The sequence below is a fragment of the Neofelis nebulosa genome, chromosome 16, assembly GCF_028018385.1.
Source record: "Neofelis nebulosa isolate mNeoNeb1 chromosome 16, mNeoNeb1.pri, whole genome shotgun sequence".
Classification (NCBI taxonomy): Eukaryota; Metazoa; Chordata; class Mammalia; order Carnivora; family Felidae; genus Neofelis; species Neofelis nebulosa.
The window spans coordinates 28,200,903-28,218,488 of NC_080797.1; the positions used below are offsets into that span (position 1 = coordinate 28,200,903).

The following is a 17,586-nucleotide window of genomic DNA, read 5'->3' on the forward strand; positions in this document are numbered from 1 at the left end:
GACTCGATCTTACGACCGTGAGATCACAGCCGGATGCTTAACCGACTGAGCCGCCCAGGCGCCCCCGACAGTCTCTTTAAATGCCCCCAAATAAATGCTGGTGGCTTAGCGATAGGTGATGGAATATGGCAGCAACCGCTGGCCACCAACAGAGTCCCCCGAGGGGACAGTAGGACTGGGGCACGGCCCAGCAGGTTTGGCAGGGTTGGTAGGAACGGTTCCGAGCGGGGTGATTGGCCCATCAGTGCCTCTTCGGCTTTATTAGTTTGCTGCTGCTGGGCAAGGACACCTGTTCTCCTGGTGCCTGCTCCCATTCCCCCAGCGTTTTAGTGAGAACGGCCACCAAGTGTCTGTCTCTGTGTGGTGACTTCAGTGAGCCAACAAATAAGTGTGTTGAAAGCACAAGACTAGAGAGTAACAGTAATCGGAAGCGGCAGCAGCACCTACTTTACTACTTGCTTACTTGGTGTCAAGGCCTGGGTTGGGCGTTTTGCAGTCTTAATTTAGCCCAACAGTCCGTGAAAACATACTTTATCATCCCCATCTGGCAGATAAGGGGACAGGGCTTAAAGGATGTAGGTACCCTGTTCAGGTGCCCAAGGCCGCAAGTCCAAAACTGCCAGGTAGGGGTTTAATCCAGGCCTGTTAACTCCAAAGCCTGCTGACGGTTATACTGCCCTGCTGCAGGGTGCAGGGCTACAGAGACGTCTAAGCCATGGTCACCATCAAAGAATCAATAATTACAACGATGAGGATGGTGGCCGCTCCTGTTTGGTGAGCACCTGCTTTGAGCCAGGCGCAGTACTAGGCCCTTTAGTCACTCTTAGGTCACAAGGGCAGAAACTCCTCATACCAGCTCAAACTCCTTCATGAGCTGGGTGGAGCGGGGGCCGGTGGTGACTTTTTGAAGAAGAGAGGTGGACACAGAGACAGAGCTGACGAGAAACCAGGAAGACCCATCTGGGCATAGTTGGGCTTCCCGAAGTGTGGGCCGGGATTCCAGGCAACTCCATTCTCCTATTTTGGAATATTTCCATTAGCTCAAATGTGGTTCATAAAGTGAAGCTTAGAAAATGTTTCTATAACACGACCTCAAATTTGCACAGTACGTATCAGTCTCAACTGCTACCTTGCCGTATTTCTTTTAATTTTTTTAATGTTTATTTTTGAGAGAGAGGGAGAGAGAGAGACAGAGCGTGCGGGCAGAGAGAGAGAGGGAGACACAGAATCTGAAGCAGGCTCCAGGCTCTGAGCTGTCAGCACAGAGCCCAATGCGGGGCCCGGAGCCATGAATGGTGAGACCATGACCTGAGCCAAAGTCAGACGCTCAACCAACTGAGCCACCCAGGCGCCCCATTCCTCAAAAGTTTTGAGGCAAAATTTCGGGAATAGCTTGGGCACTTCTGCCCCTGGGTCTTTTGTGAGATTCTCAAGATACCACAGGGCTGCAGTCATCTGAAGGCCCGACTGAGTCGGAAGGGTCCACTTCCAAGGTGGTTCACTCACTTAACATGGCTGTCAAGGGGGTTGGAGGGAGGCCTCAGATCCCTGCCATATGAGCCTGCCCACATGCTGTTTGACTGAGTGTCCTCACAGCATGATGGCTGGGTACCTCCAGAGTGAGTGATCTGAGACAGAAATGACAGAAGGTATCCTTCCTATGACCTCACCTCAGACGGCACAGAGCAGCATTTAGCAGTGACTTAGTCACTAAATCCAGTTCACATTCAAGGGGTGGGAATTTAGACCCCACCTTTTAAAGAGAGAAGAGTCGGGGTGCCTGGGTGGCTCAGTCGGTTAAGCGTCTGGCTTCAACTCAGGTCACGATCTCGCAGTCCATGAGTTCAAGCCCTGCATCGGGCTCTGGGCTGATGGCTCAGAGCCTGGAGCCTGCTTCAGATTCTGTGTTTCCCTCTCTCTCTGCCCCTCCCCCGTTCATGCTCTGTCTCTGGCTCAAAAATAAATAAACGTTAAAAAAAAATAAAAATAAAGAGAGAAGAGTCAAAGAATTTGTGAACATATTTTATTCTATTTTTTTATTTTTTTCCAGCACTCATTCAGTAGATCTTTATTTTTTTTCAATATATGAAATTTATTGTCAAATTGGTTTCCATACAACACCCAGTGCTTATCCCAAAAGGTGCCCTCCTCAATACCCATCCCCCACCCTCCCCTCCCTCCCACCCCCCATCAACCCTCAGTTTTGTGAACATATTTTAAAACTACCATAGCCAGGAAAACAAACCATTCTAGATATTTCAAACACACACACACACACACACACACACACACACAAAGGTCATACAAGCAATTGGTGCTCACCACTGGTGGGGCTCGCGGTGGTGAAGGTCAGGGCCAGGGGGGAATCGCACCACTAGCTCTCAGGTTACTTTACCACAGTTGCTTTCCATAGATTCAAAGTTGCTGCTGCCACTCGGTCAGGAAACTTCGGGAAGCCACTGCCGGGGTCACTACAGCCCCATGGCCCCAAGCCTGACTGGTGGGGAGTATGGACTCCAACATTCAGCCTGCATGTCTGCTGCTACAGAGGAGAAAAGCATGGCTTCCACCTCCTTCCACCTCCGCCTTCCAAATTTCACACAGGTACGCTTTATCGGCAGAATTCTGCTGTCGAGGGAATCTGTGAACGATGGTTCGTGGGTTTCCAGGACCTGCAAAGAAGGGGCTAGAAATGGGTGTCAAGAGCCAACCAACATTATCCAGCAAACCCCTCCTGATGGGTGGGTGTTCAAAGGCTTTGTAAAAGGGGGGTGGTGTCCACGTGGAGTAACCTGGTGGTCGTGTTTCTAAGTCAGAAACCCTGAAAGGTGTCATTCTAGCTGGGCAGCAGGTGAGGCGCTGGATGCTGACGACATACACTCATCCCCAGAGGTGACTGGAGAAGCGCCTGGAGTTGATTCTTAGTTTCATCTCCGGAACGTTCTCACTGGAATTAAAGCTGGATGGACTATTGGCAATGCAGTATCTGAGAAAACATAGCCCCCATTCAAAAGGGCTGCCAGAGAAAAGATCTCCACAGGGAAACACGATTTCTCAAAATACAGCCTTTGGACCTCTATACGCAAACATCCCTGGGATGCTTACTTAAAAAGCTGATCCTGAAAATAATTTAATTTCAAAGGCTGTTGGGGCACCTGGGTGGTTCAGTCAGTTGAGCGACCGACTTCGGCTCAGGTCATGATCTCACGGTTCTTGGGTTTGAGCCCCACGTCGGGCTCTGTGCTGACAGCGCGGAGCCTGGAGCCCGCTTTGGAGTCTGTGTCTAACTCGCTCTCTGCCCCTCCCCCACCCCCCTGCTTGCACCCTGCCTCTCTCTCAAAAATAAATATTAAAAAAAAAAAAAATTAAAAGGCTGATCCTGCACACCTCCCCTGATGAAAATAAACAAAAGCAGACACTACTTAAAGTAATCCAGACAGATTTCAGTCAGTAACATAGTATTGCAGTGCCGTAGGGGAAAGGGTTCATCGTGAGCAGGCACCCGACTGGGATTATTACAGAGGTGATGGGGTATTTCACAGGGAGAATGAGGGACTAGGGAAGGGAATGAGTGGGGGGCTCTATAATCAGAAGTGAAAGATGACAAAAAGCAGGAAGGGACGCTGGCCCATATGAGACCCATCTGGCTTTGCTGACACTTCTCAAAGTTAAGCTCCTGCCCTCTCACAGAAGCTGGGAGACAGGGGCCCGATCTTCAGGCGTTGGCTGGACTCAGCAGCCAATCCTTTAGACAGCCGGGAGTTTTGCAGGCAGGCACTTTAAGGGAGGCTAGGGTCCTACTAGGGATGCGGCCACGAGCTGCCAGCAACCACGTCCGTGTTTGTTCAAGTCTTCACAGGCCAAGCAAGGTTGAATCAAGAAGAGGGCTCGGAGGAGCCTGGCGAGCATTTGGAGAAAGAATCTGTCACCCTCCGAACCCACATGCCCACCCCTCCTGAGCCCATCCCCCAAACAGAGGGACCACTTTGACAGGCCTTTTTATGCTCACCAAACTACTGAAGTAGGACAAGGCGGACGGGGAGGTGGGGGAAGCAGAGGTTCTCCGGCTTCTTCAGGGCTGGAGGTCGGCAGGGATTTGGGGGTGGGAGACGAAGGGCAGAGCAGATTGAGGAGGACCAGGAGGCTCAACTGGATTCTTAACCTGGGAGTCCCGACTGGTCATGCTGGCCGGCTCCTGCCCCCACGGAGGTCAGGGCCTCTCAGTCCTGAGGACCACCAGGCACGACCAGCTCTGGCTCCTGTGGTCCTGGTGGGGGTATGTTGTTGAGACCTGGGGGATGGCGTGGAGCACCAGCTGGGGGGCGGGAGCACACTCATTCAAGAAGAAGAAAAGTCCCGAGGCCCAGAGCAGAGGCAGGAATGGTGCTTAGGCTGCGTGTGTTTCCAGGGCAGGGCAGCGGCAGAGAGCGGCCTGGCGCCACACTGTGGAGGAAATGAAGATTTCAACAGTACAAAGGCCTCGTCTGGACGAGGGCTACACCCCAGGGTGGTAGAGCAGGAAAACAGAAGGAGCCTGGCTCCCTGACATAAGAGCCACCGAACCAGCCCCAGATCCAGTACTTAACCGGATTATCATAGGAGAGATCAAGAAGCTGCTTCTTAAAAAAATTTGTTTTCAATGTTTACTTATTTTTGAGAGACAGAGACAGAGCATGAGCAGGGGAGGGGCAGAGAGAGAGGGAGACACAGAATGTGAAGCAGGCTCCAGGCTCTGAGGCGTCCGCACACATCCCGACATGGGGCTCGAACCCATGAACGGCAAGATCGTGACCTGAGCCAAAGTCAGACACCTGACCGACTGAGCCACCCGGGTGCCCCCAAGAAGCTGTTTTTTTAATTTAACCCACTGTTGGGGCACCTGGATGGCTCAGTCGGCTAGGTGTCCGACTTCAGCTCAGGTCAGGATCTCACCGTTCGTGGGTTCAAGCCCCACATCGGGCTCTGTGCTGACGGCTCGGAGCCTGGAGCCCGCTTCAGACTCTGTGTCTCCCTCTGCCCTTCCCCCACTCAATCTCTGTCTCTGTCTCAAAAATAAATAAACATTTAAAAACAAAGGAATTAAAGGGCGCCTGGGTGGCTCAGTCGGTTAAGCATCCAACTTCAGCTCAGGTCACGATCTCGGGGTTCGTGAGTTTGAGTCCCACATCGGGTTCTGTGCTGTCAGCCTGTCAGCGCAGAGCCCGCTTTGGATCCTCTGCCCCACTCTCTCTGCCCCTCCCCCGCTTGCACTCTCCCCCCCGCCCCCCGAAAAAAAGGATTAAAAAAAAAAGAATTTTAAAAAATCACTTAACCCACTGTTGTGTTGGGTCTCTACTGCAGCAGCTGAACCTGTACGTAACCTGATAACGGAGGGAATCCATGTATCTGTTATCTTTTGCCACAACAGTGCTAACTAATAGACCATCCTCAAAACTCAGGAGGCTGGGAAACCGATTCTCACGGGTTGGCCGTTACCGCTGTACTTTAATGCCCTGCTGGCTGGATCGGCGCTGCTTCTCACTGCTGGTCTTTTCTCCCTGTGTTGCTGCCGGGACCCAGGCTGAAGAGGCAGCGGCTACCCAAGAGAAGCGTAAGAGAGCAAGCAAAAGAGCCATCGGGCCTCTTCGAGCCTAAGCACGGAACCAGCCCCAAGCCCCGAGCCCCAAGCCCCAAGCCAGGGGATGGGAAAGTACACTGTGGCCACGAGCAGACACAGCAGGAGCGGGGATGCGGGGAGGGCCCATAATTCTCTCTCCCAGAATGTGACAGAGTCCTGGGTCGGAGGCTACAACACGGTGGCCCTGCTCTTCTAGGCGTCACCTACGAATGGCGCAGAGTGAAAGACAGCGTCCGTCCATGTGAAGACTCAACCGCAGTTCTCTATTAGGTCAGGAGCCCTGACAAGACAAGAATCACATCTCCTTCCTCTTCCCAACGCCTAGGGCCAGGCCCTGCCCTCAGGGCTGACTCAGGGAGATTACTGGGTGAATCTGAGACCATCTCTTCACTCTCTGCGTAGGATTCCTTATGTGATACAGACTGACCTCCTAAAGGTCAGCACACAGTGCTAGGGGTTTGCCCGCAAAGCTGCAAAGGGACTGTGCCACTGGGAACTGAGATGTGTACCTAGGTCTGTCTACACCGCATCCTGGATCCACTGCCTGCCAGAGGGACCTCCAGAAGAAAGGACTTCTACAAGTTAAGTATCGCAGACTTCACACTCCAAAGGAGAACCGTTTGAAGAGAGCCATGGTTAACCCTGAGGAATGCCACCATCACCACAGAATTCCAGGCACCGGGCATGTGGGTAGAAAGCATATTTTAGGGCAGTGACTCATGGTAAGTCGTTTCCTCCAGTCCCTAAAACGGACTATTCAATGTCAAGCTGTCTCAGGCTCAGGCTGATAACAGGGCAGCCATAGGGGACCTAGCGGGAGCTGCGTTGTCACGGTCCAAGTCTGTACGCACCGCTTGTATAACCTGCCCAAGTTCACAAAGACAGGATATCAGTCGCCGCTCTTTATGCTCCAAGTGAAAGAAATCCAACTAAAATATGCTTAAGCCAAAAATGTCATACGGTGTATCGGCTCACATAACCGGGAAGCCTAAGATCTTCAAGCTGGCCGCATCTAGCGCTCAAACGTCATTCTCTCCCCAACTATCCCTCAGTTGTGCTTTCCTCCATGATGGCTTCAGCCTTCAGGATGGATGCCCCAAGACTGCAAAGATAGTCGTTAGTAACTCCAACTCTCCACTGAGGTTGAGCAAGCCTCATAAAGGAAAGCCAGTCTTCAAAAAGCCTCTGATTGGTCTGCTTGGACCCTGTATCTGGCAGGAGGAGACCCTGATTGGCCAGCCATGGTCACGTGCACCTGCAAGGTGGGCCTTAAACCAGTACTTAAGTCTCTGCTAGGGCACAGGAACTGAATAGAAAGTCAAGAGAGGGGGTTGTCTCACGGCAAGTTGAGGGGGCGAGGTGACAAATGGAAGACCAGACATTGAGGCTAGATTGAACTAACCCTAAGCCTAAACTTTGAACAGGCTTTCACACGTTCATAGATGCTATTGTGAGTAAAACACAAATTCACTTAAGAGCAGGAGTGCCTTCATAGTAACTTTTGGTCTTTCTGTATTTTTGGTCCCAATTAATAGATATCGAAAGGATACCTACGATCACGGGCAGGTCCGAAGACCATTCTATTTTTTAATATTAGAAAGGGATTCTTAACTGCAGATTAAGAGAGACAGTAAAGAAAGCAAGAAGAGAAGGGAGCCAGGAAAAGCCCAGCCCAGGAAGCAGCGAAGGAAGGTTCCAGGACAGCAGCGTACGACAGGTCAAGGAGGTAGCCAAGGGAAACGGCACTAACTGTCATGCCGGAGCACTGGAGCGGAGTGGAGGAGTGATCGTGGCGGGCAGCACAGAAAGAGAAGGAGAAGAAATTAAACCCCGGGGGGTCAGGGGACAGAAACGAGTGCCATCGGACTACATGAGTAAGCTCTGCGGTGAACAATGCTTACCTAGTCACAATTCTGCAACCACTATCAATCATGGGGCAAGAGTGACAAAACTGAACCCCAAGAATGGAATGGGTGGGGGGTGTTAAAGACCTAACTCCTTGCCTGTGTTGCTAGGAAGTCCACAGACAGTGTCTAAAATGGATGAATCAGAGCACCTGGGTGGCTCAGTCGGTTGAGCGTCTGACGTCAGCTCAGGTCACGATTTCACGGTTCGTGGGTTCGAGCCCCGCATCGGACTTTGTGTTGACAGCGCAGAGCCTGCTTGGGATTCTCTCTCTCCTTCTCTCTCTTTCAAAAAAAAAAAAAAAAAACATTAGAAAAATCTTTTAAATGGAAGAATTAAGAGCGAGAAACACAAGATAGGTGGAGATAAGCACCAGAAGATCCAGCGAGAGGTAAGGAGGACCGAGGACTGGCGAGCTGGCCCAGGAGGGTGGGGATGGCCGAGGCAAGAAGCTGCTGCGGGTCATTCTGTTTCCTCACCATTTCATTTCGTACTATTTGAACTGTAAACTATGTGTGATAACATTTGGGAGGCTTAAAGAGTCCATTCTTTTGTCAACGGCACCTCAAAGCTGTATTTGTGTCCAACTTTATTGAGCTAGAATTGACACATAATTTTTACGAACCCTTTAAATCCATTTTTTAAAGAGAGTGGGAAGAACCAGCTTCCTGCAACAGAAGCCATGAGAACATTACCTATTCCGGTTTCAAAAGAAATGGTGGCATTAGTTCTGCTTAGATGATTTCGGTCAGAGACCAAGTAAGGGTACATCTGGGGTTCAAACAAGAGAGGCTCTCACTCCAGTGCTCAAAGACCAGTTAGAAAACGGAGATCTGACTGGACTGGGTAGGTACGAATTAGCCAAAACTGTAACAACAACAATAATAATAATAATAATAATATAGCTAGTTATCCTCAAGTGCTTACTTCAGACCAGAAACCGTCCTGAGGATATTATCTTATTTAATCCTCATGGCAACTGATATTTTCCCCAATTTACAGATGAGGAACTGAGGCTCAGATAGTTTGGGCAACTTCCCGGAAGTCACACACTCTGGCCCCTCTGCCTGAGGCGGAGGGGCCTCAGCGTGGTGTGATTTACTTCTCTTTTCTAACCACCAATCAAACTTAGAAGTTTCTATCTCTGGTGCCATCTCGAGGGGCCTATGAAAACCACTGACTGTGGCAGTGGTCTCAGGCCCACACTTGCTGGGTTGTGCTGGGCCCTGCGCTGTCTTAGGGAAGGCCTAGAAAACAGTATGGGGTAGAGCCGGTATTCAAACCTAAGCATTCCCGGCTCCAAAGCCCACTTGCTCGGCCACTGATTTATGCTAGTTCTCCAGCTAGAATCAGAGCTGGGTGAGGATGCCACCTGTAGTAATTATGAGTTGTATGGCCTTGGGCCCCCAAGTTCCTTAACCTCTCTTAAGCCTGTTTTATCATCTATGCCATGGGGATAACAATGGTGCTTACCTTCAGGGTGGTTGCTAAGGATAAATCAAAATTCCTATCTGGCAAATAGGAGCCTCTATTTTCCACACCTGTTAAATGCCTTGCCCTTCAGCTCCTAGGTTAAGGAGAGATTCTCACATTTTCTCACCCTTCAGATCCACGGGTGGTAGGGCAAGAGACAGAAAAGGTTTGGGTCAAGGCTAAATTCTTGGACCTCATCCCAGAGTGACTCTCCAGGGCAGGGGCGGGGTTCAGCAATCTACACCTTAGACCCCCGAGAAATTCAGATGCCTGCAGTCCTCCTGCCTGGCTTTGAATGACTATGCGTAGTGCTTGAAATCTGACAGACCAGTGCCTTTGTGAGCGTCTGAGCCCTTCCTGCACTGGCCTCCAGCTGTGTCTGTGCCTCCTCCCTTTCCCCATTGCCCAATCTGTCTTTATCTCCCCCTTCCATTCTAAGCCCCCTCCCCTTACTCTGGCCTTACTTCCTAGCTTCCTCTCCACCTCTCCGTGCACCCTCCCCTGAGCTCAGTCTGCATTCCTACCCACCAGCCGTTTCTCTACCAGTCTCTTCGCCGGCATTGCCCTTTCCTGTGTCCACCCGGAAGGCTCAGATAAAAGTTGCTTCCGCCAGGATAACCTTCAAGGCCTCTTCTCTGTGGGCACCATGGCACTTTGCACGTACCTTTATTATTGCTCAAATAACAGGGTAATGGGAGATTTTTTTTTTCCGGCCTCAGATTACCTGGTGGACTCGTGGCCCACGAATGGTGGAAATGTGCGCCAGAGTAAGATGCAGAGAGGAGGACAAGCCCGTAGACTTTGCAGAGGGGCCGAGAGGCCTGAGAAGTAAGAGAAGACCAGGAGACAGGGGCTCCTGAAAAGATAGATAAGAGATTACCATGCGGGGTTCCCACAGCTTTTGCAGACAGCGGCTGCGCAAAAATTCATTGGAAGAACTGAGGAATGTTGCTGGCTCCATCTGGGGGAGGGCATGCTTGTATCAAGACACTGATGCTCTTGATGTGCTATAATTATAACCAGAAACACTATCCTTTTGCCCAGGAAACTGGATTTCCCAGTAAATTCCTTACTTTCCAACTTGTTTAACGCTAAGATAATGCTTTGCTTCTGTGTTCTTATTTCTTTATCTTTAACATTTATTTACTTTTGAGAGGGAGAGCACAAGCGAGGGAGGGGCAGAGAGAGAGAGAGAGAGAGAGAGAGAGAGAGAGAGAGAGAGGATCCCAAGCAGGCTCTGCACGGTCAGCGCAGAGCCCAATGCAGGGCTGGAACTCACAACTGTGAGATTGTGACCTGAGCCGAAGTCAGACACTTAACCGACCGAGCCAGCCAGGCATCCCTCCGTGTCCTTATTTCTAACTTTCTGTTCAACTGTTAACCATACTAAATGTACTCAGATTCATCTAGTCTAAAATCGAGGAGAGGTGGTTCTCGCGCCTAGAGAGAGAATTATTGAAGAGGCAGCCCGCACACACTCAGGTGCCACATCTCCAACAGCTGGTTTTATAAATGGAAACAGGCACTGGGACCCCTTCTTCTCCCCTTCCCAGAAAGGCTGATGGAGAGCCTGGCCCAGATCAGTGGAGCTTTCTTCCAAGAAGTGTCCCGTTCCCAGACCAGCCCTGTAGACACCCCCAAAGTCCCCCTGGACCTGCAGGTAGCAGTACCTCTCCACCCCAGTACTCACCCCACACTCAGGCCCTAAGATCCCATTTGACCTAAGCCTGCAGGTATGAAGTGTCCAAAGCACAGGACATCTGTCCCCACCCCCACCAACACACACTCTTGACCTTTTGTTCTGAGTCCATGTGAAAGAGAAATGTCAACTCTACCAAGTAAAGGAAACAAACAACTTCCTGGCTAGATGAGAATAACCAGAACCTTAAGCTTCATGCCTGGGGGCTGACGGGTACCTAAAGGTGCTCCCTTGGTGATAGGGGTGATCAAAACCTGTATGCTTTTCCTGAGAACCACCAGGTGGGAAGCACCACCTGCACTGATGCCCTCAGGGAGGCAAAACTAGGGTAGACGTTATTGGTCCGATTTTACAAGTGGGAACCTTCCGGGCAGGAGGCCAACAGACAGCCTCAACGGTGGATAGTGCTGTGCCCAGGCAAGGTCATGAACCCAGAAGGCGGCCGGGATCTAGTGAGACGCGGACACTGCTGGGGGCGGGCAGTAGGACACGTTCCGCCTGACACCGGTGGGCTAGCCTGGTGGCCTCGCCTCTTCGTGCCCGACACTGGTGGGCTAGCCTGGTGGCCTCGCCTCTTCGTGCGCATCTCGGGTCGCAGAGTCCCCAGCCGCCCAGATCACTCACCTGCTCTGGGGCTGGTAACTTGGGCTTTCCTGAGCGCTGGCCCCGCCCCGAGGCTCCGCCGGCCCCGCGAATGGCTCCGCGGTCCGGGGACGGGGGCCGGACACCGAACCAACGTGATGGCGTCAGGCGCCGCGAGCGCCGTTTCCTGTTGTCCCTGGCCGGGAGGCCGCAGCGCCTGGTCGGAGGCTTAGGGGCTGCAGTGGCCAGGAGTGCCCCGCGCCCCCTCCCCGCTCCCTCTGGTGAGTTAGGGGTCAGAGGGCGAGGAGGGTGAGAAGGGGACGGCGGGGCCGAGACGAGAACGGGCGATGGGTCACCAGCCCTGTCCGTGATCGCAAACCCTTGGTCGCTTTGAAACTGTCCCGCTTGGGGCGCCTGGGTGGCGCAGTCGGTTGAGCGTCCGACTTCAGCCAGGTCACGATCTCGCGGTCCGTGAGTTCGAGCCCCGCGTCGGGCTCTGGGCTGATGGCTCTGAGCCTGGAGCCTGTTTCCGATTCTGTGTCTCCCTCTCTCTCTGCCCTTCCCCCGTTCATGCTCTGTCTCTCTCTCTCTCTGTCCCAAAAATAAATAAAAAACGTTGAAAAAAAACTTAAAAAAAAAAGAAACTGTCCCGCTTCAGACAGAGCCTTTTCCCTTCCCGGCCTGAGCCCCGCACCCTACCCCACTCGGACCCGAGCCTTCAGCCCAAACAGCCAGTGCTGACCCGTCCCCTTCCTCTTCTCCACCCGTGACCCGAGCCCAGCCCTTACCCTCACCCCTTCACCACTGGTCTTGCGTAAGTGCAGCCACACTCGACCCCACGGTAGCCCACTTCCAACCCCTAGGACAGCCACTTCCCTCCGCCTCCCTCTAACGCATCTCCTTCTCACCCCTCAACCCCTTTGGCAATCCCAGTGCTCCACGCAAACCTCCTCGAGCCCCCCCCTCCCCCTCCCCGTCTTTCTGGCTTACCCCTTTTCAGGCTCAGCTTTCTTATCCCAGCCCCCCTGCTCAGCCCCCCCAAGGTCTGCTCAGCCAAAACACCCACCTCCCCCCACTCATTTCATACCTACCACTACAGTAGATGCCCTATTGCGCTTACCCCCCTCTTCTTGATAACTCTGATCTCAGCCCTATCTCAAGTCTTGTATGTATCTTCTTGTCCTCACCCACTCAGCCCCTAACTTCCCAGCCCACCACATACTTTCTTTCCATCCCCAGCCAGCCTGAGGACACTTCATTCCTGAGTCTTTGCTAAACCACCCCCCAACTCTTGCTGCCCTAGTTCCCGCCACCCCTACCCAATCTTGTTAGATTGACGTCTTCCTATCCCCATTTCAACTCTTCATCCCAGCTCTGTGCCCATTCTTCCCTTGATGTGGTCCCCGTTTGATCTGAGAACCTAGTGCAGTCCCCTGCCAACCCCACCTGCTTTCTCAGAGCCAGGCACTTGCCGAACACCTCAACTGAGGCAGGGCCTCAGATGGTAAGTAAGTGTGGAGGAGTAGAGATCCTTCTCCCGTGGGTCAAGTGCTTTTCCTGGATGTCAGGTCCCCTGTACCTGTCCTTAAGGATTGTGTTCCTGGCATCCATATTACATTACTCGCGTTGGCTGCTGGAATGGTAGGTATCATCCAAATACCTGGAAGGTGAGGGATAGCTACTCATTCAGCTGGGGCAGTGGAAGCTTATCACTTCCTTTTGGGTGATGATCTGGAGAAACTCAAGGGGTTCCACTGTGTGGGGTTGGCTGTGGTCACAGAATCATGTCCATGTGTATTGCCCTGCCGCTCAGAAAGGACCCTCACCCAGTGCTCCTCCTGGCCAGAACTGGTTGTAGATTAGTCCCGCTACCGAATGTGCCAGAGGTGACGTTACATGTTGTGAAGAGTAGAGATGAGTGGATCCTGGGGACGCCGAGGCCTCTGTGGAGGCTGTTGAATTGCTTCCTCTTTTTGCAGGTGCTGGATCATTGAGTTTTGACCATTTTGATTACCCATGAACACAGAGAGTCAAGTTATCTCCGAGTAGCTAGACATTCTTGAGGCACGCAGGCTCCATGGTTAACATTTATAATCTCCTGGGATTTGGGGGTGCACATCCCCTCTAAGTTCTGGCGACCAAACTCCAAAGGATTGGCCATTTGACAGCCATTGTAAAGGACCCCAAAGAAGACCCCTTGTCTTTGCTTGCATTTATAGTCTCATGCCTTTGAGAATTGGATGTCCTTTTACCTTCAATAGCCCCTACCGTTAAGGTGTGATCTCTGAAGGGTTTCAGCCTGTTGGCAGCTTGGTGTAATGGAAGGAGTTCCACAGTGACCCCACCACTGAGAAGTTGTATACCTCAACTTCTTACAGTCTGAAACGGTCTGAGCCTTTTTATTTTACTCATCTGTTCATTCAGCAAGTATTTTGTGAGCACCACTGTGTGCCGTGCACTGTTTGAAGCATTAGAAATACAATGGTGAATGAGTCAGGCAAAGGTCCTGCTTTCATTCACTCAGAGTTTGGTCCTTGCCAGAATCTTAAGGGATCTGGGACCAGAATATGGGAGAGATGGGTGTTGTTGGATGGAAGGAGGGAGGGAGGAAAGAAAGATACCCAGTGTTCCTAGACCTCACATTTCTGGCCTCACCCACTAGCCTTTGGACTGGGAATCACGAGCTAGAAGTTGCTTGCCCTCCAGCTGATATTCGGTTGCTTTGTCGCCCTACCCCCCACCCCCCCCCACACACACACCCATCCCACCCCCCACAGGGCTCTTGTCTAGAAATCCAACTTTCTTCAGGTAGAAGGAGGTGCTGTTTACTCAGCACTCACATGTCTGAAGTGTCAGCTGTCTTTCTGAATCAGAAGATAACTTTGTCATTTGTTTCCAACTGAAAACCCTGACTCATCACCTGGTACAGCAGCTGGAGGGCTTAAACACCGGCCTGTTGTCGTGCATAGCCAGGTGCAGGATCGGAGTCAGGCCGTAGAGACGAGGCTGTCGCGGATGGCGGGGAAGTCTCTAAGAAGAAGAGGTTGCTGTTTACTGATGAACGGAGTGTTTCGAAAGTGGTGAAGCCAGGTTATCCATTTCTTCTTTTAATGTAAGTCTCATCTGAGTCCTTCTCCTCTTTTCGTTCTTCCTTAGTCTCTGGAGGAAGTGAAATTGGATGTTTATAGAAGGCCAGGCAGTATCACGAAGAGAATCAACCCCAACGATTCCTTCCTGTGTGTTGGAACATTTGAGGAGGGACAGCTCGGAAACCTGGCTGCCATGGAAAGGACCTGTGGTCAGCTAGTTGGGGCCACAGATCTGATGGGCAAGATTGTTTCTTGTCAGTGTTAGGCCTTCTTTGATAAGGTGGAGCTTCTGAAGAGTCTGTGAATAATAAGTTTGCCTGAAACTCTTTGAACCAAGGACCTGGGACAGTGTGAACTGGCGAAAGGCACAGAGCTTGGAATGAGAAAATTCTGTCCCTCACCTGAGGCATGTTTCTACTGAGCCTCAGTTTTCTCTTCTGTGAATGAGGGATACTCATCCTTCTCTCACAGGATTGTTTTAAGAATTAAATGAGGATAGAGAATGAGGTCCTGTGCCAGAGTGAACCAATACAGAGGGGCAGAGGTAGACGAAGGGTGGCTTAAGAGTTTCCTAAAGGCACACGGCACTCACCTTTTCTGCTCAACTGTATCAGGGATGTTTGAACTCTCTACTTGCTCTCTTTATTCTGGGTCTCCTGAAGACCCACCCCTCTGTCGTTTGCTTCTTGGTGTCAGTGAAGACAGTTCTGAGGATAGAAAGTGAAACCAGTCCCATAGCATGGTAGATGGGGGTCTGGCTCACCCAAGGAGCCTGCTGGAGTGCTGACCTAGCAGTCAGGAGACCCAGAGGCCAGAGATCTCACATCGTAGATGGTCGTGGTCCTGCCTCTGAGCCATTTCCTGCCTTCCTGAGGCGTTCTGGAACCGACAGGCCTATGTAGGGAGCTTTGGCTTCCTGCAAGGAAAGATGTGCCCGGAACTTTGGCACAGCCCGGAACGTCTCAGTTCTGTGTTGTGAATTGTCAAGTGGCAATTCTTCTAGGTTTCTCCGCACTGTTGTCCTTTGGTGACGTTCCTGACACTGTTTTAGGTCACAGTTGTCTCTTGTCTGGCCCTGCTCTGACCTCAGTGTCAGTTTACTTTGTTTTTTCAGCAGACCCTGACTTGGCCAGAGCACCCACTTAATGATAAGCCTCCCTCCCTCCAGTGAATATTATATTCAGTGAATTAGTTGATGAGGCCTCAATGGTCCTCCTCTTCAGATTGCTGAGGCCCAAGGCTTGAGGCCGGCTGAGGGAAGGGCAGTTTTAGGGCTTGAGGCTCTGTCTAGAAGGGCAGGCCCCCGGAATTGCCAAAGGGGATTGGATGCCAGGGTCTCAAAGCCAGAGAGCCTGAACTTGGCCTGCAGGGCTGCGTAGGGTAGCCTGGAAGAAACCCAGCCTCTAGGATCAGGCACGGTTTCAGGACCGACTCTGTAGTACGTCCCCTTCTCCCGGTGCCCTGGTGGCCAGAGCATGGAGCTGGTCTCCAGCGAAGGGTCCTGAGGATTCCCAGTGGGTAGGAGCTGGGAAAGTGGTGGAGGGAGAGACAGTCTGATGGGCTGTGGCCAGGGGCTAGTGTTCCTCCTGTCAGTCTGTTGTGCGCTGACCAGAGCTGGTTTCGTGGGGGCCGTCCTCCACACACCTATCTGCCTTTGCATGTCCTTACTTAGGAAGGTCGGCGCTGGGTCCTGTTCACCCTCTGCCGGATCCAGAGGCCAGGGCTTGAATCAGAGCGTCTTTCATCATTTAGGGCCACCCTGCCGTTCTCCATGCCTCACTGTTCGCCTGTAAACCTTTCCTGCCAGACTCAACCCTGATGCTCCCTTGCATCCCGCCACCTGGGCCCCCAGCTGAAGAGCCCTCCTCCCAAGACTTCCCTGCCCCCTCCCCAGCCACCCCTTAGCCCTGGCTCACACCCGCCTCTTCCAGAAGGGTGGATGTCATCCTGGCCGAAGGTGGTAGAGCCCGCCACTGATCAGCCCTGGGATCTTGGGAAGTTCCTTGACCTGGGTCAGCTTTGATTTCATATCTGTTAGATCTGGATAATAAAAGAGCTCGCCTAGGGTGGTGACAAGGAATGAATGAAGCAATGTGTGTAAACAGTACAAAATCCGTTCAGCATGCCTCCATTTGATAACTTCTTTGGGCCATAGGTTTTTGAGAACAGAGACAGCGATGACCTATTTTTTGGTGTCCCTCCATGCTCGGCAGCGTGGTCACTAGAGATCTGTTTAGATGGGAATGTGCCTGCCCAATCCTGGTCCGTCCGAGTGGCTGGGGCGGTCCAGGCGAGCCAACAGCCACCCCCCGAGGCTCAGGTTGAGGCCCCCCCCCGCCCCCCACCTAAGCCACCCCCGGGGGGGTTGGGGGGGAAGCCAGTGCCCTGAGGGATTTACCTGTGTACTGACTTCAGGTAGTTGAGGGGACTCATTCAGACAGTGGCCTTTGCCTAGAAGGCTTGGCCACATCCAACCGGGGTAATAGATACCATTTACCCTTAGTACCGTTAGGCCCTGTGCTGGGCGTTTTCCACATTCATAACCTCCATTCGAGACGTCTGCCGTGGTGCCCCACCTAGCATGCCTAAGTGGTTAGTGGCAAATCGAGATTCGAACCCGTGTTGTTTCCCTTTAGGCGTGTCCCTGTGCTGCTCTGGCTGGACCCTCGTGCCTGGAGGGGAAGCAGCTATGTAGCAAGAGGCCCTCCCTTTGGAAACTTCCCTCAGTTGTGCTTGTCCCTGCCGAGCTGGCAGACATCGGGCTGGCACAGGAGTCAGAGGCTCCGAACGTGAATTGTGAGCCCCTGCTTCCTGGTCCACGTGGGCTCTTGGCACCTCCGGCGGCAGCATCCCCCTCGCACCCTTAGTTCTGTATCCAAATCAGCCCTTCATTCCCTGCTTTTTTGTGCCAGCGTTTGGTGTGGCATACAGAGGCCTCTCCATGCCCTGATTAGGGTGGACCCAGCCATGGCACATAGGATTCCCCACCTCCTGAGATCCGAGCCCTCAGATTTCTTCTCTTCCCTTGTTTCCTTCCTTAAAATCCACTCTTGGCTTTTACTTTTGAATTCAGAGGCCTTTGCATTGCAGTTTGAGGAAGATGGGCTGACCCGCTGCCTGCTGGGGGGAGGGGGAGAATTGGCTGGGGGTGGTGAGCTGGAACCTGCTCATCTGGCCGCCGCCGTCTGTCTCTGCAGGTGTCATGTGATTCTCCGAGGGAG

At 52.3% G+C, this 17,586-nt stretch overlaps 3 long non-coding RNA genes across 5 annotated transcripts; 1 reads left to right on the plus strand and 2 right to left on the minus strand.

Moving 5' to 3' along the window:
* Window positions 1-2,599: 2,599 nt before the first annotated feature.
* Window positions 2,600-11,400, minus strand: LOC131497786 (uncharacterized). 3 transcript variants are annotated; one of them, XR_009255148.1, is made up of 5 exons: window positions 11,319-11,400; window positions 7,674-7,806; window positions 4,010-4,443; window positions 3,703-3,898; window positions 2,600-2,986 (listed from the first exon to the last, which is right to left on the minus strand). It is a non-coding gene; the product is annotated as an uncharacterized LOC131497786 (long non-coding RNA). The 3 variants fall into 3 exon arrangements; XR_009255149.1 differs by having other exon boundaries at window positions 5,825-7,806; XR_009255150.1 differs by lacking the exon at window positions 3,703-3,898.
* On the plus strand, window positions 6,748-11,164 carry LOC131497791 (uncharacterized). The gene is made up of 3 exons (XR_009255158.1): window positions 6,748-6,879; window positions 7,153-7,913; window positions 9,715-11,164. It is a non-coding gene; the product is annotated as an uncharacterized LOC131497791 (long non-coding RNA).
* A 2,685-nt stretch (window positions 11,401-14,085) lies between the features above and the next one.
* LOC131497789 (uncharacterized) lies at window positions 14,086-15,562 on the minus strand. The gene is made up of 2 exons (XR_009255156.1): window positions 14,958-15,562; window positions 14,086-14,435 (listed from the first exon to the last, which is right to left on the minus strand). It is a non-coding gene; the product is annotated as an uncharacterized LOC131497789 (long non-coding RNA).
* Window positions 15,563-17,586: the final 2,024 nt, after the last annotated feature.